Below are 27,019 nucleotides of genomic sequence, written 5' to 3'. Positions count from 1 at the left end.
CATAGGTTTTGGGTCATTATGTTTTCATTGTCATTTGTTCCTAGGTGTTTTTTGATTTTTCCTCCAGTGACTTTCTGTCGTACAGGATGAAGGCCAATGTCCTCACCATTGCCTTGGTGACTTTTCCTGTTTTGTTTTTATTGCTCATTTGTTTAGCTTTTTTCTATGTCTGCTTCCACACTACAACAGCAGAGCTGAACGCCTGCAACAGGACTGTATGGCCCACAAATCTAAAATATTTGCTAATGGCTTTTTGCAGAAGACATTTTCTAAGCCATGCTCTACATAATCTGCACACACACCCAAAGACCTGCACACACATGCACATGCACACACTTACACACTTCTCTGACCTCATATTCCAACACTCCTACTGTCTCCTACCCTGTTCTAGCCACAGTGGCCTCTAGGCAACTTTCTAAGCCTGTCCCCACCAGAGGGAATTTTACCTGCTGCTCCCACTGCCCAGTCTGCCTTTCATGCATCTGTCTGTATACAAAGACCTGCCTTTCAGGTCTCTGTTCAAATGTCATCTGATTTGAAGAGTTTTCCCAAGTGGCTCCAGAAAAAAGGACACCCTTCCCCACTACTCTGTTTCCTTCTTACTTTGCTTCTTTATCTTTCTTCTTATCTGTTATTTCCACAGGCAGTGTGTAGTTATTTGTATATTCTCTGTCCTCCTCCTAGAATGAAAGCAGAGACTTTGATTCATTGTTTTACCATCTGTGATTTGTAAAGAGCCAGGCACATGATAGATACTTGATTATTACTTTTGGATAAATGTGAAAATACTGGGATATAGTAGACAGTTCCTGTCTAAGTTCTGGAATACTCCTTGGGTGCCTGCTGTGTGCGAGGGACTTGCTGAGCACTTTTGCATACACTGATTTCATGTTTTCCCTCTCCACAGCCTCATAGGAAGGGGCCCTTGTTTCTCTTCTAGGCTTTCCATAAAAAGATAAGGATATCCCTGAACAATGTGCTGTGAGAGCTGTTGTGTACGGAGTGGCAGGAAGGGGCCATGTCTCCGGTGTGCTTACAAGTGACCATTCCTGAGGTCTGAGCCACTTCTTCCCTCCAGGTGGCAGCTGAGAAAAGTGATATCTCTTTAAAATAACTCACAGCATTAAGATACTAATAATAAATCAGAGTTATGCGATTTTTCCTAAAAAGATTCAATCCAAGATCCTTCCCCAGAAATCCAGTTCCCGCCCCAATGGGCATCCTGTTTACTGTACTCTCAATAATAAAGTCCTAATTGGGAGGTGTCAGAATGGAGTTAAAGGGCAAAGTGTATATGGGTGTAGCACCTTGAGTTTTTCTTCTTCGTTAAATACCATATACATATCTGTACTTCTCAAAAAGCTGCCTAGAATTAATCTTTTTTTTTCATTGTGTTAGAACATACGTAACATAAAATTTGTCATTTTAACCATTTTGAAGTGTATAGTTCAGCGGCATTAAGTACATTCACAGTGCTGTGTAACCATCACCACCATCCATTTCCGGAAACTTTTCATCCTCCCAAACTGAAACTCTGTACCTGTTAAACAATAGCAATCTATTCCTCCTTCTTCCTAGCCCCTGGCAGCCTCCATTCTACTTTCTGCCTCCAAATATGACTCCTCTAGGTACCTAATATAGGTGGAATCATAGGGCATTTGCCCTTTTGTGTTTGGCTTATTTCATTTTGTGTAACGTCTTCAGGGTTCATCCATGCTGTAACATGAGTCAGGATTTCATTCCTTTTTAAGGCAGAGTAACATTCTATTGCATGTGTATACCACATTTTACTTATCCATTTATCCACTGATGGACACTTGGGTTGCTTCCCCCTTTTGGCTATTGTGAATAATGCCATTATGAATAATGGGTGCGTGAATATCTGTTCAAAGACCCTGCTTTCAGATTTTTTGAATATATGCCCAGGGGTGGAATTCCTGGATCATATAGTAATTCTGTATTTAATTATTAGAGGAACTGCCATTCTGTTTTCCGATCAATCTTTTATTAAAGTTTTCTTAGGTAACATTTAAAAATATGGATTAAAAGACTGGCTTTAGAAATGTTACAAGAAGTGCTGGTCTTCCAGTTGGTCTCAAGATTCACAGCTTAGTCACTACTTCCCAGGGTGCCCTAAAGACCGCTTCATTATTAAATAAGGCACAGGTATTCTGTATTTTTTCCTGTGTTTTTGTTCCCCACATGAGTCAGTGGAGGAAGCTAGGGGCTGAGGGAGCAATGCCAAGCTTTTTATACTTTTTCCTCCCTTGTTCCCTTAAGTTCACCACCTCAAAATCATCCCACCGGAGCCAGCCAGTGAACGAAGCATTCAGGCTATTTCCTCACAACCCATCTGTGACCTCCTGAACCTCCAAGTGGGCATTACCAGACTTTGCTGGACCAAGGTAAAGAGCTGGAATCACACAATAACATTAACTCAGCACCGTAATAGGAGTTAGAGGTGGAACTGAGTCCTATTCTGTGCTCCCAACCCATTCAACATGATCATGGCCAAGCCACTTAACTCTGGGAGTGAATTAATCCTTTCTTATTCCTGTTCGTTTTTCTATCAATAGGTCCCCCAAAGCAAATAAAATATTACTTAGAATCTCAGTGCATGGTGCAGATAATAGTAAAGGTACTAAAGGAAAACTGTTTCTCTATTCACAATACTGCTGACACCAAATGTGTGGGATTTTTCCTGATACCAACCACCAGTACCCCAACTCTGGATACCAGCTGGGCGTCCTACAATTTAATTCAAATCCTACACTATCTACCTGGAGTTAGCACAGACCCTACGAGTTAAGGGCTCAGTCTCAGAAGACTGACCTCACTTCAGATGCCAATCACCAGTCTAGGTTGTCACCTGTACTTATGAACAACTGGCTATAAAATTGTGGGTTCCCACCACCCCTTCTTCAGGTTTGGTAATTTGGTAAAATAGAGAGCTCAGGGAAACACTTTGCTTACATGGACTGGTTTCTTATAAAGGATCTTATAAAGGACACAAGTGAACAGCTAGATGAAGAGGTATAGAGGGTGCGTTCTGCAAGGGTCTCCAGCACAGGAGCTTCTGTACCTGTAGAGTTGGGGTCACCACCCTCCTGGCATGTGGATGTGTTCACCAACTCAGAAGCTCTCTGAACTCTGTAGTTTAGGAATTTTTATGAATGCATCATCCTATAAACATGACTGAATTTTAACTCAATCTCTAGCCTCTCTCCCCTCCTCAGAGGTTGGGGGTAGGTGGAGCTGAAAGTTCTAAACTTCCAGTCATGGGTTGATTTTTCTGGTGACCAGCTCCTAGCCTGAAGCCATCCAGGAGCCCACCAAGAGTCTCCTCATTAAAACAAAAGAAGCTCCTATAACCCAGGAAATTTCAAGGGATTGAGGAGGTTTGTGTAAGACTTTCTTATCACTCCCATCACTCAGGAAATTACAAGGGTTTTAGGAGATCTGTGTCAGGAACTGGAGCAGAGGCCAAATATGTATTTCTTATTATGTCACAGATGCTTTGCCTAAAGAAGGGTTGGAGGGTAAGAAACTCATCTATTCACTGGCACTCACCTCTCCTATTCCCCCTAGAGATTTTTGAAGCTCCATTGTGGCACCCTAGTGCCCAGGGGAACCTAGTTTGGAAACTACTGTAGTAGATAACTTGATATTGATATCCAGCTGTAATATGCAATCAGTGAGGCTCTCCAAGACCCCAGTATGGAAGCTCCTCTAATTATGAACTGGTTTCCTAAATGCATTTCATAAATACAGTTGTTCATCAGAAATCTAAAGATACAATAATATGTCAGCAATGATTCTTGCCATCTGTTGGCAGTCAACAAAGCTGATAAAATTTTACTCTAACTCACTGCTTCATTTGTACTTATGAAAGATTGCCAATATTTCAGGGATGGGGAGACGGAGGCTTACAGAGGGTATATGACTTTCACAGAGTCACATGGTTAGTAGGCAGAGGAGCCACAATTTGAACCTAGGAAATGTGGCTCTTAAAAAAAGTTCTACATTACAGCCTCCTTTTAAAGCCAGAAGTGGGTAAGAAGAGAAGCTTCTTTATACAGCAAATGTGAGATACAAGAGCTGCATCTGTTGTACTGACCACCGCTATTGCTCCAATCCACTGTGAGAGATGCCTGTCCCAGGCCCAAGTCACCAATCTTGACTTCAGAGCCCCAAGTCCCCTGGGTTAGCCCTGTGCCCACTACGCATCAGCAGAGCTCTTCAGCAAATGCCAGTGATTCAAGTGACTCAGTTCAAGGTTCAGAGCTATAAAATAATTCATGTGGTCCAGGATTGGGTCTTTGGGACTGAATTTTCCATCAATTTTAAAATCTTTTTTGCTCCTTCTTTTTGCCTTGTAAGGGTGAGGGGGCTTGTCCTTTTTAATTATGCAGGTGCTTCCTCTTAGGTCTTATTTTCTTTCTCAGGGCTCCTGCAGAGAATTTCCTACAGTTGATTGATAAGCAGGTATTGATTCCAAAGTCAGAGTTTAGAAATATGCTCATAAATGGATCATGTTGTTAATAAAAGGTCATCCCAACAGTGGCTTTGGGGTAGAGATATTGCTGAAATTAGAGCGCTCATCAATGGTGGCCAGAGAGATAAAAAGGCCCGATGGCCCATGCTCAAGAAGAGAAATTAAGAGAAGGAAGGGATGGGATCAGAATTACCATTTATCAGATGCATCTGGTTTGCTAGAATCCTGGCTCTGCTAATACTAACCTGTGACCTTAAACTAGCTTCTTAACATCTCATATCTCAGCTTATTCAGCTGTAAAGTGGTATAAATAATACCTTTGTAGCGTGTTGTCAGGATTAAATAAAATATGTTAAGTGCTTTGCACAGTTGTTTCCACAAAATAGGCAAAATAGAAATGGTTGTTGTAAGAGCTATTATTACAGTTATTATTTGTTTTTGACAACCCTCACCAGCCTCCCAAGTGAGGTATCAGCTGGAATTCTTGGTTTCCAAATCATAAACAAAATGTTGTACAACTCTTGCTTATTGGGTGATGAGATAGTACTTCTGTTTATGACTTGCATTGGAAAATCAGGCTACATAACGGCTGTTGGGCAAGGGAAAGATGCAGAGAAATGAAGCCAGCTGAGGAGGCAGAACTTGTAAATTTTGCAACTGTCCTCAGTTTAATGTTTGACATTCTACTCTCATTACTGACTGTGCATGTCTTCATGATAAATGGGGAATTTGCAGTGTGAGAAAATGAAGATTTATACAAAGCCAAATTGAACAAATGGTGAATAATTGATTTAGCTGACCTGACAACTCCCACTTGTAAATAACACAAAATGTTTTACTCTGGCAGGAATTCAGTTTTCTGGGCATCTTGACTCCTTCTAGTAGTTTATTGTAAAGACCCAGTGCTTTCTGACTTTCCCATACAGCAAAAATCTTAGACCATGAGCTCAATTCTCATGTTATCCTGGCATAATCTATAAGAAGTATGGTTCATGTTAGATATTCTCTGAAGAATGTAAGGACCCTTTATTTTGGCCTCTGATGTAAAAATATAGTTTGGCCCTGCTTAATAAAACTTGAGATATATTTGATTGGATTCAAGAATTACTATGTTTACCATTCTTAGGAATAAAGAAAAGTAAAAATGAAGTAAAATAAATAAAAGAAAATAAATATAAAATTAACAATGTTGCACCATTGTTTAAAATCCCCTTGCTGGCATCTGGGTGTAGTACATGCTGTCTTAGAACGCATTGGCAAAGGAAGTATTTATTTGCAAGCTTGGTATCCCAAGGAGTGGTATCGATGAAAATACATGAATCTTCCTTGGGCGTTCCCTCACCATGGGCTGTCTGGGTCACAGGTGGCTTAGTAAAAAGATACAGAAGCAACTGAGGACATTGTAGAAGATACCTCTGTAGCACTCCAAAATTATGGATTGCTAGGATTGAAAATGTCCTTGACCTATCGTATATTAACGCATATATGTGGCATCTGGAAAAATGGTACAGATGAATCTGTTTGCAAGGCAGAAATAGAGACAGAGACGTAGAGAACAAATACATGGACACGAAGGGGGGAAAGGGGGCAGGGTGGGATGAATTGGGAGATTGGGATTGACATATATACACTAATGTATAAAATAGGTAACTAATAAGAACCTGCTGTATAGCACAGGAAAATCTATTCAGTGCTCTGTGGTGAGCTAAATGGGAAGGAGATCCAGAAAACAGGGGATATATGTATACATATAGCTGATTCACTTCGCTGTACAGCAGAAACTAACACAACACTGTAAAACAACTATACCCCAATTAAAAAAAAAAAACGTCCTTGCCAGATCATTCTGGTTAACCTTTTGATTATAGATTCAGTTCTATTCAATAAACATGTCATGAGCACCTAAAATGTGACAGGCATTAGGCTAGGATTATTGGTGGGGGCGTGTGTGCTTTGCGGGGAAACACAAAGGAAACAAAGTGTGTGCCATCAGGAAGTTTCTATGCTAGCGGAAGAGCTACCTGAGTACACATAGACTGAAGCTAGTTCCATGAGGTTGGTGCAAATAAAGCTCTCTAGGGGTGGCTGACGAGGAGAAATCTAATTCATGTTATTAGTCTGCCAACAGATAACCCTTCTTAAATATGACCTCCTTTTCCTTTCACTCATTCATCAAAAATCTATTGACCGTCTTCTGTTTACCAAAACCGGGGCATCTGGGGATGCTGAATACGTTAATCATGAGACCTTTAAGGGCCCAAAGTCTAACGAAGATGGCTGGAAATTGAACAGGAAATTGCAGTGTTATGAGTATTCTTAAATGTTGTTCATTCCCCTTTGCTGAGGTTTTGTGCAGTTGAACAGTTTTCCAGACTGTGAGTCAAGAGTTCAAAATTCAAGTTTCAGCTCTGCCATGAAAGTAGTTTGTGTCCGTATTGGTAGGGTTTTATTCAATTATATTGCACCTCAGTCTTCTTCGATGTGGCATGAAAAAGTTATGTCAGCCGAACTCTAGGTCTGTTTTCTCTTCTTTGGTAGTCAGTGTATAATGCTGTTTACCGACCACTGAAAGTCACTCATGACATCACTCATGACATAAGAAGTCTCTTTGGCTATATAGTACAATTAAGCTGAAATACATTTCAAGGGTAATAGATGCTTTGGACACAGAGCCAGTGTAGTGCCTGCAAGTGCGCTGAGATTCTGTTCAAATTTATGATACAACAATTGCAAATTTTTGATTTATATGTGTATGGACAACCAACATTTGAAAGGCAAACGTTTCTAACACATCATATCCAGTTCTTTTTAATGACCAATGAGATAATGATTGTGGCAATGTGCACAGGCTCTGTGCATGGGTTTGTCATTTCGGACTGTGCGACATTGGAGGATTTATATAACCTCTCTGCATCACAGATTTTTCTTCCTAAAAATAGGGCTAATAACTGTGTCCACCTCATTGGGCTATTTCACATAGATAAGGTATCAATACATAGCATAACCATTGAATGTCTGGCACATGGTAAATTCTCAATGACTGTTGTTCCTTTTGGTGTAGATTCCCCGTCTGACAGTGGTGTCCCCTTTTGAGTTCCTTTTTGACAGGACTAATTTCTACTCACATAGGTGGGAAGTGGCAAAGCTGGGATTTGAACCCAGCCAGATAGCAGAGACTATAGTCCAATCACCATCCTGTCTCCCAGATTAATTAGAATCAATGACTTTTAAACAGTAAGAAACTGATATTTCATCGACAATATCAGTCTATGAAACTGTCTTTCCTGGAAGGCTGTTCATACCTGTTTTCTATTCCATTTACCTAATGAATACTGATAATTATTATTAATACAGTTCTTCCTGCTTTGTCCTAGGACCAGAGTTGTAACCCAATCAAGTTTTAGCTGTGATTAAACATTAGCGTCTCAGAGTATACTTGGGAAATATCATTAAAGAGGATAATGTTTTGGGTTTTTGTCTTTTACACATTGACTAATTTGTGTGTGACAGAGGTCTCCGACTTCCTGCTTGCATCAAAACTGACCAGCTTTTTGATTTAGAGAAGATATTTAAAGCGTATGATGATGAAACATATTAAAAATAGTAGCTGTTATTTTTGAGCACATATTATGTGCCAGGCACTTTATGTATTTTATTCTATTTTCTTAATAACCTTGCAAGCTAGGTAGTAAATCCTTTTGACTAATTTAGAAATGGAGACTCAGAGAACTTAAATACTTTGCGCATAGTTAGTAAGTGTTAGAGCCCTGATTGCAACCAAAATTAGCCCATCTCCAAGTCTCAGCAAATTTCACTTTCACTCTGCCTCTGTGGAGTGGAAGAAATGGTGTTCATAGAAGAAATTGGAAGGGAAAGCCTTGATCTAACTGATTGAAAGTGTGTGTGTGTGTGAAGTGATTTTTTTTGTAATTTAAGATATTGTATGCATTCTGAAGACTTTGCTACTTAAATGAAGCAGATAATGATACTTTTGCAGAATGAATATTTTTGTTGCAGAAAATAATTGCCTGATAATGCTTGGTGTGGGACATCTTCATTTTGATCTAACAGGTTTCCTTAAATGAGCTAGGTGTACATGTTATGCTTTTTCTCAGGATGACCATGATTGCTCCTCTGATTTCCCATCAGGAGAATGATCAGAGAAGAGGCAAATGAATATTGTAGGAGGAAGGGCAGCTTCTAAAAAAAGTAACAACAACTTAGGTTCATGTAGAACTTTAACATTCTTGTTGGTTCAACTTCACAATCACCCTGTGAAGCAGTCGTTTATCACTGTCCCCATTGAATAGATGAGCACAGTGAGGTACAGAAAAGTCAAGAGTGTGCTAGATCTCAAACAGTCCAAAGAAACAGAATCAGGATTTAAAACTTTCAAACTTTTGGTGCCCAAGAGAATGTTATTTCATCTACCTCACACTGTTTTGTGGGGGAGTAGGTAGAAGAGAGGGGCTCCAAGAGTTTTGGGGGTGGTAGTAACCAAATGAAGCAATCATTAAAATGGTAATAATTAGCACAGGTGGGTGTTCCTTTTATGTTATCAATATTTAATCATGTACTCACTTGGTCATTTGAAAACAGATTTTAAACTACCAGTCTTATCCTTTGGAATCTATAATCTGTTTTTTTGCTGCAATATTTTAAAATATTTCAGAAAGATTAGAGGTAAATATAATTTATGCAAAATTCATTGAGCATTGTGCAGTGGAGTTTTCATTCTAGGAAGATAAAGGTAAGTATATAAATTGCCAAGAGAATAGTAGTAAGCTTTAGAATAGAGATATTCTATGGATGTTGTAAGAGTATGGATGACTCACTCTTGAGGGTGGCATTAAAGATAGTCTTTATACAGGTGTCAAATGACAAAAATAATATAGTAACGTGTTTGATGTCCTTTATTCAAGGGAAAACAATCCATGGTTGGGGGAATACAAGTGTTTTACAAGTAGTGGAGCAATGTTCCTAAGGGATTTGGGGCAAGAGCGAGTTTTTTTTTTTTTTTTTTTTTTTTTTGCGTACGCGGGCCTCTCACTGTTCCGGCCTCTTGCATTGCGGAGCACAGGGTCTGGACGCGCAGGCTCAGCGGCCATGGCTCACGGGACTAGCCGCTCCGCGGCATGTGGGATCTTCCAGGACCGGGGCACGAACCCATGTCCCCTGCATCGGCAGGCAGACTCTCAACCACTGGGCCACCAGGGAAGCCCCTAGAGCGAGTTTTACAAAGCATTAAAAGAGGCAACACAAAACCAAGGCATGATTGGCTAGGCAGTTGGGATTTCCTTATAAGGCTAACAGGTCCTATCTTCTAGGGTAAGGTAAGCTAGCTAAAGCTGAGTTGGAAGACTGTAATTGGTATATGTTAGGTTTTCCATAAGTGCAGGCTGACCTAGGTTTAGATATATGATGCTGGCTGGGTCACTGGGGTGGCCTTCATTTTGTGGGTTCCAATATACAAATTAACTTTTTCGCAGGTGAGGATATCTAGATTGGGACTTGAAGGATATGTAAGAGTTCACCAGAAATGTATAGAGAGAACCCAATTCAGACTGAAGGGAAATAGCATATGAAACAACATAAGCCATGAAAAGGCAAAAGATGTCTTAAAAACAACAGCAAGGACTTCCCTGGTGGCACAGTGGTTAAGAATCTGCCTGCCAATGCAGAGGATATGGGTTCGAGCCCTGGTCCGGGAAGATCCCACATGCAGATCCCACATGCCACGGAGCAACTAAGCCCATGAGCCACAGCTACTGAGCCTGCGCTCTAGAGCCCGCTCTCTAGAGCCCGCTAGCCACAACTACTGAAGCCTGTGTGCCTAGAGCCCGTGCTTTGCAACAAGAGAAGCCACCGCAATGAGAAGCCTGTTCACCACAACGAAGAGTAGCCCCCGCTAGCTGCAGCTAGAGAAAGCCCGCGTGCAGGGACGAAGACCCAGTGCAGCCAAAAATAAATAAATAAATTTTTAAAAGTAAAATAAATATTTTAAAAACAACAGCAAATGATGAACAGTTCAATGTCTGGAGCATAGAATATGAAAAAGAAATGCCTGTAGATAAAATTAAACAAAAAAAATTTAGAACTTGATTGTAATGAGCCTAGTTTGTTCTACTAAAGAGTGTAGACTGTATCCTATACACAGTGGGAAGTCACTGAATGCTTTCAAGAAGGGGAGTGACACAAGCAGATGTGAGAAATATTTCATTGGCAGCAATGTGAAAAATGCATGGGTGGAACTGAGAGCAAAGACATTAGTTAAGAGGTTGATGCGGCAACACTGGCAGGAGATGGTGAGCCCCCAGGGCAGTGGCAATGGAGATCAAGAGAGGAGAAACCTGATTTTGTGGGAATGTTTTCCAGTAGCTTGGGTGAATCAGATTTTTAATTTCTACCCACACCTCCTGTGCCTTTCCTAGGAGAAGAGCTGTGATAAGGATGTTTGGGTTTATCTATCTATCTAATCTTCCAAAAATTGCAACAGAAACTTGTCTTCACTACCACCAGTGAATCCGTTTGAAGCGATGAAAAGAATAGCTAATAATATTTCTTCAGCCCATCCTTTGTCCCTCTAGGAAACCAGTATTAATAGCATGATGGGCATCTTTGCATCCATTTTCAATATACATGTAAAACATATAGACAAACACTTTTGGTGCTTTTTGTTAAAAGCATGAAATTCATATACACACATATTTCTTTGACTTGCTTAAATTCTCTATAAATTTCTTACTTTTACAACTCATTATGGACATCCCTCAAGGGCAATAGATAGAGTTCACCTTTTGAAATGGCTTTTAAACGTCTGTGCATGGATGTGTTACAATATGCAGCCATTTCATTACTTATATATATACTCAGTTTGTGTCTTTTTTGTCACTAGAAACTAAATATCATTAAATAATGATACATATATACATAATATATGTATATATATATCTTTTAATTAGACTATCTAAATGGTGGCCACAGAAGTTTTTTAAAAATTCATTTTGCATCCTTCTGTAGCTAGTAAGGACCTTACAAATATCAGCCAACATCCTAATTTACAGGTAAGGCCTCAGAAGCACTGAAAGGTGCAGAGAAGAGGTCAAAGTTACATAGTTTGGCGGTTCCTCTGGGGCCAGATTTCGGAGACTGTCAGCAACTTAGCCCCCTTTCCACAGGGTAAGTGGTTCTAGAGAATGGAGATATGGATTCCTAAATGGTGGGAAATCTGTAATCAGAACATCAAATCCACATGCAGAACTGATCTTCATGGCCTAATTTAAATCATAAGGCAGCCCTTCTTCAAACAAAGCCTCCTGTGCCACAGGTCAGGGCAGGGGTGGTAGAAAGCTCTGAACTGACCCCAGCCTGTCCCTGGAGGCAACCAGGGTATTCGCCCTTACTTCTGCTCTAAGGAAGTGCCCTTCTAGCAAGTGTGGTGGATTTCCTGGTTGGGAGACAGAGGGCACCTCCTCTTCCCTTCTTAGTGTGGACCCCTTTGACCTCTTAGACATCTTTGGAGACCCTGGTTCACTCACTCCGTTCCATGCACAGCCTCCAGGCTCCTGGGAATAGGTAGGAAGAAAAAACACTCAACATTCCTATCATGGAATGCTAACCAGGAAAAGACTGATGACCTTTTTCTCTAGTGACTTCTAGACCTGTCTAATCTTCAGGGTCACCCAGAGAGCTTATTTACAATACTGATCCCAGACACACAAATATGTATATTTCACCCCCCTTTGGAATTGCCATATTTTATTATATATACATATATATACACACACACATACATATACATACAGTATATATATATACACATACAGTATATATATATATATGTATATGGCCATATATATGGCAATTTGAAGAAAAATATTTATATATTTTTTATTAAAAATATATAAATATTTAATATATATTATTTTAAGCCTATTATTTAAAATTATGTTTACATATTTATTAAATTTTATATCTACATAGTACTTTTCCTTTGGCATTCCCAGGTATTGCAATCATTAGCACAGTTTTGACCTGTGGACCACGTCCAACTTTGTTATTTTCTCAATGAGAAAGTTGCTATCTACAAATATTCTACAGCTTTCCAGAAACCATTCAGCATGTCTGTGGCTGAGCCAGGACCACCAGTCTGGGAGACCACCAGTCTCCCAGATCCCAGGTCAAAATTCTTTCACCGAATTTACAAATATAGATTCCTTTTAAAACTGAGGAGAGATTAATTTTTGTCAAAGCTCCATGGTGAGAGGACGTAGGAGCAAAAAATACAAACCAGACAAGTGCTCAGGTTTTCATGGTGTTGCACAGAAGTAGCATTTCTGAACTGTCTGATGGGGGTGCAGGACGGTGGGTAACCAGAATCCCACTGTGGCGCAGGGGGCACGAGGTCTCAGCCACTTGCTGTATTTCAAAGGCTGGTTAATGAAGAGAGCCGTGGTGGTGGAGGACAGTCTCATTCATCTCTTAAGCATGTGAAAGACATTTAGAGACTGAATGATTTTCAGTTACCCTAGGTTTGGGAATTAAAGGTAAATATGGTGCGGAAAATGCTTTGGCCTGGCCTTAAAGTCTTGTGTGAAATGCTTCCCGAGGGGGGAATTGTGGGTCACTAAAAGGTTGCTTCTCACTAATGCCCTTGATTGGCTGTTGGTGCACAACTCCCTCTGAAGTGACAATCAGTTGGCGTGACCACTGCCCTTTTGCTGCAATTATCAGTGGTCTGGCAATTTCCCTCAATTTTAATCAATTTGGTTTCTGAATAGCTCTTTTCTTTGTTTTAGACAAAAGAGGCAAGTGTTCCACGTCGGGATGCCTCACTTCTCCTTGGCAGCCCTTGTTTTCTTTAGGAAGCTTTTGGAGACCTTGCTCACTTTTAGGCAGGGCAGAAGGCCTGCTTCTCCTTTCATTAAAGCAAGAGCCATTCTGGCTGACATTCCAGCCTATCCCAGTGTGATCCACGTTGTGAGGGCCAGGGGTGCATGGGATGGGGGTGGTCAGAGTTGGGGTGGGGGTGAGAAAAACTGTAGCCCGAAAATAGACTTAAATGATTAGGGCTGTTGACATGTATTAGGGTTGCCAGTTAAAATACAGGACTCTCAGTTAAATATGCAGATAAACAACAAATTCACATGGGACATACAACACATTAAAAAATTGTTTATATGGGGCTTCCCTGGTGGCACAGCGGTTGAGAGTCCGCCTGCCAATGCAGGGGACACGGGTTCGTGCCCCGGTCTGGGAAGATCCCACATGCCGCGGAGCGGCTGGGCCCGTGAGCCATGGCCGCTGAGCCTGCACGTCCGGAGCCTGCGCTCCGCAACGGAAGAGGCCACAACAGTGAGAGGCCCGCGTACCACAAAAAAAAAAAAAAAAAAAAAATTGTTTGTATGAAATTCCATTTTAACTGGGTGTCCTCTATTTGTATTGGCTATATCTGGCAACCCTACCTAGTATGAATAAATGAAGGTGAAGAAAGGAATAAGATCAAAGTCTAACAATAATAATAATGTGAGAAAGCACTTTCATTCACTGGTTAGCACATTCGTGTATTTGAAGATTTATTTAGAAAAGATTTATTGAATTCTGCTATACAGCTAGCATCTTGATGGGGGTATTAAGATGAACAGAGGAGATCAGTGTGACTGAAGAGTACAAATCAATGTTATGATTCAGTATGATAAGTACAACAAAAATCAGTACAACTGTGGTTCTTGGTGCCTTTGCCCATTTATCACACTGGAGTGATACGACCAGCAAGAGCTGAGATCTCCAGCCAATAAGATTTTGTGACATAACAATCTTTCCTTATCAGAAAGGTTATCTTCTGATAATCTGAACCCATTCAAGGTAACTCTTCAAGAAGTAGGCTGAGAAGGTAAAGCGTGAATAACAAGCACCTATATGTTGTATTTGTAAAATAAATGGGCTTCAGTTGACTATCTAAGTATGGAAACCGGGTTATAGCTATCAATATATTCCACAGCTCTGTAAGAAAAATTAATAAATGAAGGAAGATGTGCTATGTCTACTTAAAGTTCTCTCCAGATGAGAAGCCCTAAAGCATCCTATTTAAAATTTGTTTTTAAACTATACCCAGACCTTTTGCTTGCCATTTTATTTTCTATAAAGGATTATAAAGCATTTCTAAGGTATGTCATTCTGTTTGTAGTACATGGATAAACACACATATCACAGGCACAAATACGCTCTTTCCAAACCAGAGTCAGAATTAATGAGAAGCTAAAATCAACCTAGTGAAAAAATCAGTAAAATTGGATTTTAAAAGCATTCCTACAGTACCTGTTAATTTCTGTTGGGGATGCAGAGATGGACAAGAGACAGTTTGCTTATCTTGTAAAAGGAATTTAGAGAGATAAGGAGATAAGGTAGTTCCCTGGCAAGTCCTTGTTTCCGATGTTGCCACACTGGCCACTTTGTTGGAGTTCCCACTCATCTAGAAAACTTTGCCAGTGCCAGGTGTGAACTCAGCACTTGGCCAAGGTTGATTTGCTTGGAGTGGACATATAACTCAAAGACTGTCAACTGGCCAGCAGACACTGGGTGGCAGGGAAGGGCTGGCCAGTGGCATAACAGTGACCACCTTGATAATCAGATTTTCCCTATTGGAGATGAGCAGACAGCAGAGAAGGAAAAGCAGGAACAGGGACAGTGGTAGAGTCAGGGTGAAGAGAGACCAGTCAACCCCATTTCAGGAGAGGCACAGGTGCCCGCTGGGCAGTGTGTGGATGCCCAGACATGTACATTGTGTTTGTGTGAATGGTGTCTGCTGGAATCCAGGTGACCTTCCTGTACCTGAAGGTGTTTGTCTCCAAGTCCCTGAGGCCTAGATGTGTGACCATCTCTGTTCTTCCTGGAGGCCAGATTGTGGGGATGCTCCTGGTTTCTGTGAGACCTGGTTGAGATCCCTGTTTTTCTTAAGGTCATGGATTTTCTTACAGTAACTTTTTATTATATTTAGAGCAGAAGGAAAAGAAGCTGAAAACTGGGGGTGGCAGGGTGAGGGCTGGTTTCTTCTGGGAGATTTAAAACCTCTGAAATAGGCTCTAAAAGGCAGGGTGTGTGTCAAGAGTTTCCTAACCTAGCCTGGTACCGTCTAAGGAATTAAATAAAACCAAGTGGTTGTAAAAAAAGCATCTTCCACCTACTGAGTTGAAGTCACACATCCATATATCAATTTGCACATGTGCGCACACACAAACACACACATTTGGCATTTACTTGTCTTACTGTCTCCATCATGAAACGCTTCTCATTTCCTTCCATTTGTTCCTTACAGAGAAAATGTATAAAGGAGAAAGAAATCTAAGAAAACAAGGAGAGGGTCATTGGGCTACACGTTGCCTCATCCCAGATGCTTATGTTACCTCATTAAAAACTTACAAGAATTTATTGATGTTTCACGCCCTTTTATAGGTAAATTAACAGAATCAGAATGGGTAAGTGATTTGCCCAGTATCACTCAAACATTAAGGATACAGGTTTCTTTCTTTTTAATTAAAAATAAGGTAAAAACAAAAACTCAGATACACAGAAAGATAGACAGGATGAAAAGGCAGAGGGCTGTGTACCAGATGAGGAGCAAGATAAAACCCCAGAAAAACAACTAAATGAAGCAGAGATAGGCAACTTTCCAGAAAAAGAATTCAGAATAATGATAGTGAAGATGATTCAGGATCGCGGAAAAAGAATGGAGGCAAAGATCAAGAAGATGCAAGAAATGTTTAAGAAAGACCTGGAAGAATTAAAGAACAAACAAACAGAGATGAACAATACAATAACTGAAATGAAAACTACGCTAGAAGGAATCAATAGCAGAATAACTGAGGCAGAAGACTGGATAATTGACCTGGAAGACAGAATGGTGGAATTCACTGCTGTGGAAAAAACTGAAGAAAAAAGAATGAAAAGAAATGAAGACAGCCTAAGAGACCTCTGGGACAACGCAACAACATTCGCATTATAGGGGTCCCAGAAGGAGAAGAGAGAGAGAAAGGACCAGAGAAAATATTTGAAGAGATTATAGTCGAAAACTTCCCTAACATGGGAAAGGAAATAGCCACCCAAGTCCAGGAAGCGCAGCGAGTTCCATACAGGATAAACGCAAGGAGAAACACGCCGAGACACATAGTTATGAAACTGGCAAAAGTTAAAGACAAAGAAAAATTATTGAAAGCAGCAAGGGAAAAATGACAAATAATATACGAGGGAACTCCCATAAGGTTAAGAGCTGATATTTCAGCAGAAACTCTACAAGCCAGAAGGGAATGGCATGATATACTTAAAAGTGATGAAAGGGAAGAACCTACAACCAAGATGACTCTACCCAGCAAGGATCTCATTCAGATTCGATGGAGAAATCAAAAGCTTTACAGACAGGCAAAAGCTAAGAGAATTCAGCACCACCAAACCAGATCTACAACAAATATTAAAGGAACTTCTCTAAGTGGGAAATACAAGAGAAGAAAAGGACCTACAAAAACAAACCAAAAACAATTCAGAAAATGGTCATAGGAACATACATGTCGATAATTAACTTAAACGTGAATGGATTAAATGCTCCAACCAAAAGACACAGGCTTGCTGAATGGATACAAAAACGACCCATCTATTTGCTGTCTACAAGAGACCCACTTCTGACCTAGGGACACATACAGATTGAAAGTGAGGGGATGGAAAAAGATATTCCATGCAAATGGAAATCCAAAGAAAGATGGAGTAGCTATACTCATATCAGAGAAAATAGACTTGAAAATAAAGAATGTTACAAGAGACAAGGAAGGACACTACATAATGATCAAGGGATCAATCCAAGAAGAAGATATAACAATTATAAATATATATGCACCCAACATAGGAGCACCTCAATACATAAGGCAACTGCTGACAGCTCTAAAAGAGGAAATCAACAGTAACACGATAATGGTGGGAGACTTTAACACCTCACTTACACCAATGGACAGATCATCCAAAATGAAACTAAATAAGGAAACAGAAGCTTTAAATGACACATATTTAAGTGATATTTACAGGACATTCCATCAATAACAGCAGATTACATTTTCTTCTCAAGTGCGCATGGAACATTCTCCAGGATAGATCACGTCTTGGGTCACAAATCAAGCCTCAGTAAATTTAAGAAAATTGAAATCATATCAAGCATCTTTTCTGCCACAACGCTATAAGATTAGAAATCAATTACACAGAAAAAAAATGTAAAAAACACAAACACATAGAGGCTAAACAATACATTACTAAATAACCAAGAGATCACTGAAGAAATCAAAGAGGAAATCAAAAAATACTTAGAGACAAATAGCAATGAAAACACAATGATCCAAAACCTATGGGATGCAGCAAAAGCAGTTCTAAGAGAGAAGTTTATAGCTATACAAGCCTACCTCAAGAAACAAGAAAAATCTCAAACGATCAAATGTTACACCTAAAGGAGCTAGAGAAAGAACAAACAAAACCCAGAGTTAGCAGAAGGAAAGAAATCATAAAGATCAGAGCAGAAATAAATGAAACAGAAACAAAGAAAACCATAGCAAAGATCAATAAAACTAAAAGCTGGTTCTTTGAGAAGATAAACAAAATTGATAAACCATTAGCCAGATTGATCAAGAAAAAGAGGGAGAGGACTCAAATCAGTAAAATTGGAAATGGAAAAGGAGAAGTTACAACAGACACTGCAGAAATACAGAGCATCCTAAGAGACTACTAAAAGCAACTCTATGCCAATCAAATGGACAACCTGGAAGAAATGGACAAATTCTTAGAAAGGTATAACCTCCCAAGACTGAACCAGGAAGAAATAGAAAATGTGAACAGACCAATCACAAGTCATGAAATTGAAACTGTGATTAAAAATCTTCTAACAAAACAAAATGGCTTCACAGGTGAATTATATCAAACATTTAGAGAAGAGCTAACACCCATCCTTCTGAAACTCTTCCAAAAAATTGCAGAGGAAGGAACACTCTCAAACTCATTCTATGAGGCCACCATTACCCTGATACCAAAACCAGACAAGGATGCTACAAAAACAATTACAGACCAATATCACTGATGAATATAGATGCAAAAATCCTCAACAAAATACTAGCAAGCAGAATCTAACAACACATTAAAAGAATCATACACCATGATCAAGTGGGATTTATCCCAGGAATGCAAGGATTCTTCAATATACGCAAATCAATCAATGTGATACACCACAGTAACAAATTGAAGAATAAAAACCATATGATCATCTCAATAGATGCAGAAAAAGCTTTTGACAAAATTCAACACCCATGTATAATAAAAACTCTCCAGAAAGTGGTCATGGTAGGAACCTACTTCAACATAATAAAAGCCATATATGACAAACCCACAGCAAGCATCATTCTCAATGGTGAAAAACTGAAAGCATTTCCTCTAGGATCAGGAACAAGACAAGCATGTCCACTCTCACCACTATTCTTCAACATAGTTTGGAAGTCCTAGCCACGGCAATCACAGAAGGAAGAGAAATAAAAGGAATACAAATTGGAAAAGAAGTAAAACTGTCACTGTTTGCAGATGACATGATACTATACATAGAGAATCCTGAAAATGCCACCAGAAAATTACTAGAGCTAATCAATGAATTTGGTAATGTTCCAGGATACAAAATTAATGCACAGAAATCTCTTGCATTCCTATACACTAATGATGAAAAATCTGAAAGAGAAACTAAGGAAACACTTCCCGTTTACCATTCTGCTCCCACTACTGGGCATATACCCAGAGAATACCATAATTCAAAAAGACTCATGCACCCCAATGTTCATTGCAGCACTATTTACAATAGCCCGGTTATGGAAGCAACCTAAATGCCTATCGACAGACAAATGGATAAAGAAGATGTGGTACGTATATACAATGGAATATTACTCAGCCATAAAAAGGAACAAAATTGGGTCATGTTTTGAGACGTGGATGGATCTAGAGACTGTCATACAGAGTGAAGTAAGTCAGAAAGAGAAAAACAAATATCGTATATTAATGCATGTATGTGGAACCTAGAAAAATCATATAGATGAACCAGTTTTCAGGGCAGAAGTTGAGACAGATGTAGAGAACAAACGTTATGGACACCAAGGGGGGAAAGCCGTGGAGTGGTTGGGATGGTGGTGTGATGAATTTGGCGATTGGGATTGACATGTATACACTGATGTGTATAAAATTGATGACTAAGAAGAACCTGCTGTATAAAAAAATAAAATGAAATTCAAAAATTAAAAAAAAATTTTTTACTGCTCATGACAGCCTCTTTCTAGAACATAACCCCTACCTAATTCATGCTCACTTACCCTGCAGTTTCCTATTTATAATATGTTACAATTTTTGTGTATTTGTATTATAAATTATTAAATGACATCAAGGTTTTTATTTTCATGAGAGAATTTCTGGAAAAAAAAAGATAAAAAAACAAAACAAAAAAAAACACACAAAAACTCAGCATTTCTATATAGGACCGGTTCTTGTAGCAACCCTTGTGCTCGGGACCCAGATCCTCTCATCATTTCCTCATGGCTCAGGACCCACCAGAGCCATACTTCACTCAGGCCAACTTCTTTCCAGTGACCTAACATCTATGATAATGTTGACTCTCCAGACCTCACCTTGAAACTTACCTGCCGTATGCCTCTTTCCCTTGGATTGTTACTAAAAAATTGGTTGTGAAATAAGCAAATCAAACACTGAAGTATAAATCAATGAATGGTCAAAATACAATTCCCTATTAAGAGTGTCTTTGCATTTTATCCTGGAGAAGCTGCTTGAGAACTCAGCATATCGCTGAGTGGAATTCACTTTAGCAGCTCAGAAGGTTCTTTAAAAATAAATCAGGCAGAGCATTAGTTAGAGCCTGCAAAGTGGCCCTGTTTATGAGTTCAGATTTATGTTTGACTTTTCCTTATAAATCTTAGAACACCCAAATACCAGACTCAGGGTGTAAAATAAATGATGTTTTTGAAAGCCCATTTCATATTACAGCTTCAAGTATACCATCCTTTTTAAAAAGGTATAAATTAATATTTGTGGACTTAATTTGAATTGAAACTATATTTTGAATCCACCACAAAGGCTGGCTGACCACTGTTTTTCTTCTCAACATCCCTGGCCTTTTGTAGCAGTTCTTCAGTAGTATACAGGTACTTCCCCCCCTGTACTAGCTTAAAAGAATTATTAAATTTTCAGAAATGTTGTGAGCTGGTTGACCTTACATGGAAGGCTTGTAACTGGCCATGATGGGAATATTATACCACGGAGACTGGCAAACGCTACCCTTCCAGGTTTTATTTATTTACCATCACAGAACCAGTTTCTAAATTGTTAAACATTTACCAACATAAAACTGCCTATCTTCCTTCCTCCCTCCCTCCCTTCCTTCTTTCCTTTCTTCCTTCCTCCCTCCCTCCCTCCCTCCTTTCCTTCCTTTTTTCCCCTCTTCTCTCTCTCCCCGCCTCCCTTACTCATTTAAAAAAATATTTTCTCTGTCTTCTAATATTTCTAATATGTACTAGGTGTTTTGACAAGCTCTTCACCAAAAAAAAAAAAAATCTCATTTCATCATTATAACAGCTCTATATTATTTTAACTCAGTTTTAAAAAATAAAGAAACAGAGGCTCAGAAAATTTATGTAACACCCCAAGGATACTACCAGTAAGTAGAAGTGGAATTGAAACACAAATTTGCCTTGTTTGAAAGCTCACATTCATTCTTCAAACCTGTACTAAAACACGTACATACATATACATCCCCCAAACAAAAACAAAAACAAAAAACTGGGTTGGCAGTTCCCAAACAGACTTATTCTGTCTTTAGATCTTGCCTTGGAAGATCTATTACTGGATAACAAAACTGTCCTAATATCCCCACCAGACTTCTGCTTCCAAAACAATGTATCAAAGTTAATAATGAGGATGGGAAGTAGCAACCTGCTTTGTCATTATCTAAGGGTGTAAGCTTCATGTAGAAGGTTTCACTACACATTGGAGAGCATGAGCTTTCTTAGTCCAGGAGAGCTTGCCCTGTGTTGGCAAAGAATACTAAAGGGAGAGGTTACTAGATACCACTTCCATTCCCCACCAAAACTGTCAAAATTCCAGCTGGAAATACAACTTAGAGATGTTCAAGCTCTTTTTTCCCTCTGTTTAATACTTTATCTCTGGGGGTTGCTTGTTTCTCTCTCTGGGCACTAGCTTACTAAAGGAATAGCTCCATAACTCAGCTCTTATAACACCAAATTCTGGTGAATCCAGGGCAGATGATTCAGAAACATCTGGATTTAGTTTCCTTGTTAACAGACATGGGATTAGAAATTAAGGGAAAAAGGTTTTGGCAAATGGTATTTGGGGAGATTGTTGAGCCCCAAAGTCAAGGCAAAACCTAAAATAGAAACAGATGGATTCACTTACTCATTCGTTCAGCATACGCAGGTGCCTCCTATGTGGCTGGCAGTATTCTAAGTGCTGGAAAACAGTAGTGAGCTAGGCAAGGCAAGACAGAAAATGACTTTGTAAACCTGGAAATCAACAGGATACTTTCAGATAGGGTTGATGGCTGAGAAGAAAATAAAATAGTGTTTTTAACAGGGCCTTTGCCAAGAAGGTTATGAGTGGTGCTGCCACGTGGGATCGGGTGTTTAAGGAGTGTCCCACTGAGAAGGGATGGTGGGAGCTGAGACCCCAACCACTCAGTGAAGCTTTGAGAGGTGTTTGAGAAGTCTTTAAAACTTAGTGATCAGTAAATCCCCTCAAGGCTCTCATTCCCCCTTCCACACTTCTGCTACACATGTCTTTGTCAGACTACCCTAGTTTTATTAATTCCCGGTCCACTTTTTTACTACTTTATTCTTCCTCCTCCATGCTAAATCTTCAGACTTCAAGTTCTGGTTCAAATGAGGCATATACACACACACAAATATATATATATATTTTTTCCAAAAAACATGGATTTTTAGAGTCAGACTTGGTTAAAATCTTGGCTTTATCACTTAGTAGTATTAACTTAGATATACATTTAATTGTGCATGATTGAAATGTACTGTTTTATAAGTTTCAATGTTAAGTATACACCCCTCACAAAAGTCAGAATATAAACATACCCATTATCTTTAATGTTTCCTCATGACCCTTTGTAATACCTCCATCATAATTCCCTCTCCACTCCCATCTCCAGGCAACAGATTACGTGCTTTCTTTCATCATAGATTAATTTACATTTCTCGAATTTTATTGGGGAGCCTGGTTTCTTTCATTTAGCATAACATTTTGAAATCCATCCATTTTGTTCCATGAATCAATAGTTCATTTCTTTTTATTGCTGAGTAGTATTCTTTTATATAGATGAACCATATTTTGTTTAAATCCATTCACATGTTGATGGATGTTTGGGTAGTTTCCAGTTTTTTGCCTATTGCAAATAAACTTCGATGAATATTTATATAGAACTCTTCTTATGGACATATGCTTTCCTTTCTCTTGGATAAATGTACTAGAAGCAAAATGGCTGGTTTTTATGCTAGGTGTATGTTTTACTTTTTAAGAAACTGCCAAATTGTTTTCCAGAGTGGTTGTACCATTTTTAATTCCTACCAGCAATGTATTAGAGGTCTAGAGTTCTGTGTATTAGAGTTCTAGTTGCTCTATGTCCTCACCAACTCTTGGTATCGTGAGTTTTTTCACTTTAGATAATTTAATAGGGTTGTAGTTGTATCTTATTATTCTTTTAATTTTTAAAAAATTGTACCTTATTCTTTTAATTTTTTAAAAACTTATTTATTTATTATATTTTATTTAGTTTTATTTAGTGGCCAGAGTCTTTCCAGGAATTATAGAAAATGAAAGGCAACCCACCTTTGTGTGTCAGGTTTTATGCTAAGTACTTTTGATGTATTATGTCTTTAATGCTCTCTTGTCATAGTTTTGAGAGGTAAACATGATTTTCCTCATCTTCATATATGACAACTGAAGGACAAAATGGAGAGGTGGCTTGCCGAAGGGGACACAGCTAGAAAGTGGCGAAGCCAGAAAAGCTAGATAACATTCACTGCATATGTGTCAGTCACTACTTTAAAATATTAAGGTGCAATTGTTTTATCCTCACATCAACCCTCTGAGGTTGATTACAGCATCTTACAGATGAAGATATGGAGACATACGGAGCTCAAGCGTCTTCCCCAACATCACACAGCTCCAGTTGGCAGTGTCAGGGTTCAAATCCAGGGCCCTTTGGTTCTAAAGTTCTTCTTCTGTTTTCTATAATTAATTGTGCCAAGGAAGGGAGAAAGTCTGCCAGAGAAGTTTCATGAGAGAGCGTACGTTTAGCCTGGATCACAAGAGAAATGTAAGCATTATTCCCCAGACTTGAAGAGAGAGATTTGCAGGGATGGAGATGGCTGAGAAGGCTTATGGCAAAATGGGGATAAGAACACCATTTCCCCAGCCAACCAGCTGGACTTGAAAGTTCAATTCTTGGAGGAACCGGAAAGTCAACCAACCGATGGAGATTCACACAAAAAAGTCTGGATGGGCATTTTGACCTAGGGAATCATTGAGGAAGCTGCCACACAAGGTCTTCACAGATGGCCAAATGGTTTCTCCATTTGCCACCAGGTGAAGATATAGCTGAGTAATTTTGGAACTTTCTGCTAGCGTAAAGGGAGATGCTGCTTCTACCTGGTTTGTATGACAGTTATGTTTTCAAACTCTGAATTTAAACTGATGTGATTTCTAAGCCTACATTAGCCACTTAAGAGTTATGTAACCTTGGGCAAATTAGTTAAGCTCCCTGAGTCTCTGTTTTTTCATCTGGGAAAAGAGGATGATATGAACACTTACTTCATCATTGCAGATCAATTGGGAGGAGATTGGGGCAAGCAGGGACTGGGGCAAGATATAACCTTTCCAATTCTAAGATTTTCTGGTATTAAATTTAACAAAGTATTGAGTCTTTACTAATGGAAACCTGGCGTTAAAGGTACTGTTATTAAGTATATTGCCCAGCACAAAACTTACTATTCAGGCAGTGATCTAAGATAGATCCAATCTTTTTGCACTCAGAGAGAAAAGAAAGAAATCTAAATTTATTGTGCACTTACTGTCAGGCAATATACTGTGCACTTTATATTCATTATGGTGTTTAATCTTGAAAAACCACATTTGGCCAACTTCATATCATTTTGCACGTGAGAGAAATGATATATGAATACATGAGAAATAAAGAATTATTTCTTTTCCCAAATTGCAAAGCTGACAACTCGAGTATCCAACATTTGAACCCGCATTTGTCTAACTCCAAAGTGTGTGCTTATTACCCTGTGCTGCCTTCTAAGCTGGAAGCCAGAGGCTTGGCACCAAAGATCTGTTCTGAGAATAGACTGACTTCCCCCACCCAGACCCTGCTTGAACAAGCCCTGGTCTGAACTTGAAATAATCCACAGAGGACTGGCCTTCCAGGGGAGCTGGGTATTGTTCCTTAGCATTCCATAAACTATTTTCTAACCTGCCATATCCTGTCACTCCAGCTCCCTTCCCCCTGCTGATAACCGGGCAGACTGTGAGCTGCAGACCTAACGTGCACATCACTTGTCTCTTTGTCGCACTGATACAGTGATCCATGATAGAAAAGATTTATGGCACTCCTATACTTCCTAGGAAGCACGTTCCCATGTAGAGTGAAGTTTACTGACTCTCTTAAAAAACAAAACAAGAAATAAGTAAATAAAACAAGGGTAGCTGAAGAGCTTGGTCCACACTCTCTGGGATAGACACTTAGTGGTGCTCATGTGCAGGGGGTGTAATTGACTTCCCTTTTCCTTCCTTCTTATCGCTTTCCTTTAAAGTGTGCTGGAAGCATTGCAAAGGGGAAAGTATAAACAATGTCAGGGGTGGTGCTATATTTAAAGGAAATTTAGGCCTTGCATCCTGTCCTTCTCTAAAAAATAAACAAATAAACTCCCAAGAAAGTCCTGTACATCTTTTAACCTTGCCTGGGTGTCCTGGCTTATTTAAAGTTAGATAACCAGTTTAGCTCCTCAGACAATCTTAGAGCAGACTTTCTGACTTTCATGTTTGAAATGAAAGGCACTAAATCCCAGCCCTCTGGACTAATAACCCTGTAACAAGTGTGTTTTTTATAATTTTAGGAATTTCTTCTTTTTTTGTTTTTTATTGGGGGTAGGAGTTTATTAATTAATTTATTTATTTTTGCTGTGGTGGGTCTTCGTTTCTGCGCGAGGTCCCTCTCTAGTTGTGGCAAGTGGGGGGCCACTCTTCATCGTGGTGCGTGGGCCTCTCACTATCGCGGCCTCTCTTGTTGCGGAGCACAGGCTCCAGACGCATAGGCTCAGTAGTTGTGGCCCACGGGCCTAGTTGCTCCGCGGCATGTGGGATCCTCCCAGACCAGGGCTCGAACCCATGTCCCCTGCACTAGCAGGCAGACTCTCAACCACTGTGCCACCAGGGAAGCCCGTAGGAATTTCTTCTTTAACACACTCCAAAAAGGTAACATAATAGGGTTTGCCTTAGAATGATCTTCAAAGATGGAAAAGTAGTGGGAGCAAACAGGAGACCTGTGAGCGAAATCGTCCTATACATATGTTTTGCTTGACTCTAATGGTGTTTTTAAAAAGAGGTGAAACAGCATGTACTCATTTACAGATTTTGCATTTTAAAAACTGGACATTTGGGATTATTTTGAAAAAATAGAAGATATGACAACATTGGATTCACAATTCCACCTGGTAACAATTAAATGAAGTTCATTAGCTGCTGTCCCCAGTAGGAGAAGTGAGCTTCTCCTGTGATCTGGTCTTACTCTCTCTGTGTCCAGCACTGAGGCCGAGGGTCAGTTGCCTCTTATATCATTATGTTGCCTTAGCACTGTTGCAAAGAGAGTATTTATTTTTTGAGGCAGCAATTATTTTATTTAGTAAGAAATAATAATTATTTCTTTTCTATACCCATGTATCTATGAAAAAATGAGATCATAAGAGTTGAACCAAGCTGTGTGATATTTTCTTTACACCTGACTCACCCTTTAATTTATGTCACCTGCCTTTCCCACTAGCATTTAACATGGCTACTCTTGATCCAGGCCAGTGTCCTCAATTAGAAGACTAGGAAACAGAGGTCTGAAGATAAATGGTGACTGGTCCAAGGTCAGGCACCAAGTCAGGCAAAACGAAAAGATAACTATTCACATATTGTGGTTCTAATCTTATGTGGTACCACTTGCAGGAGATGTTTTGGAATTTTGTGGGGATATTTTGGTTGTCCTGATGAATGGGAGGCTCACTTGGCATTTAGTTGAGTAAAGCCTGGAGGTGCTAGAGAGGTTGTGATAAGTTTAGGAATATGAGTACAATCTAGTAAGAGAGAAAAGGAGAAAGGGACAGAGATGGGACCAAAAAATGGGAAGGCAGTGTTATGGAAGTCAAATGGCAAACATGTTTT

Source organism: Pseudorca crassidens, chromosome 17 (assembly GCF_039906515.1).
Source record: "Pseudorca crassidens isolate mPseCra1 chromosome 17, mPseCra1.hap1, whole genome shotgun sequence".
Taxonomy (NCBI): Eukaryota; Metazoa; Chordata; class Mammalia; order Artiodactyla; family Delphinidae; genus Pseudorca; species Pseudorca crassidens.
The sequence above is the reverse complement of the archived record's forward strand: the minus strand, read 5'-3'. Positions refer to the sequence as shown.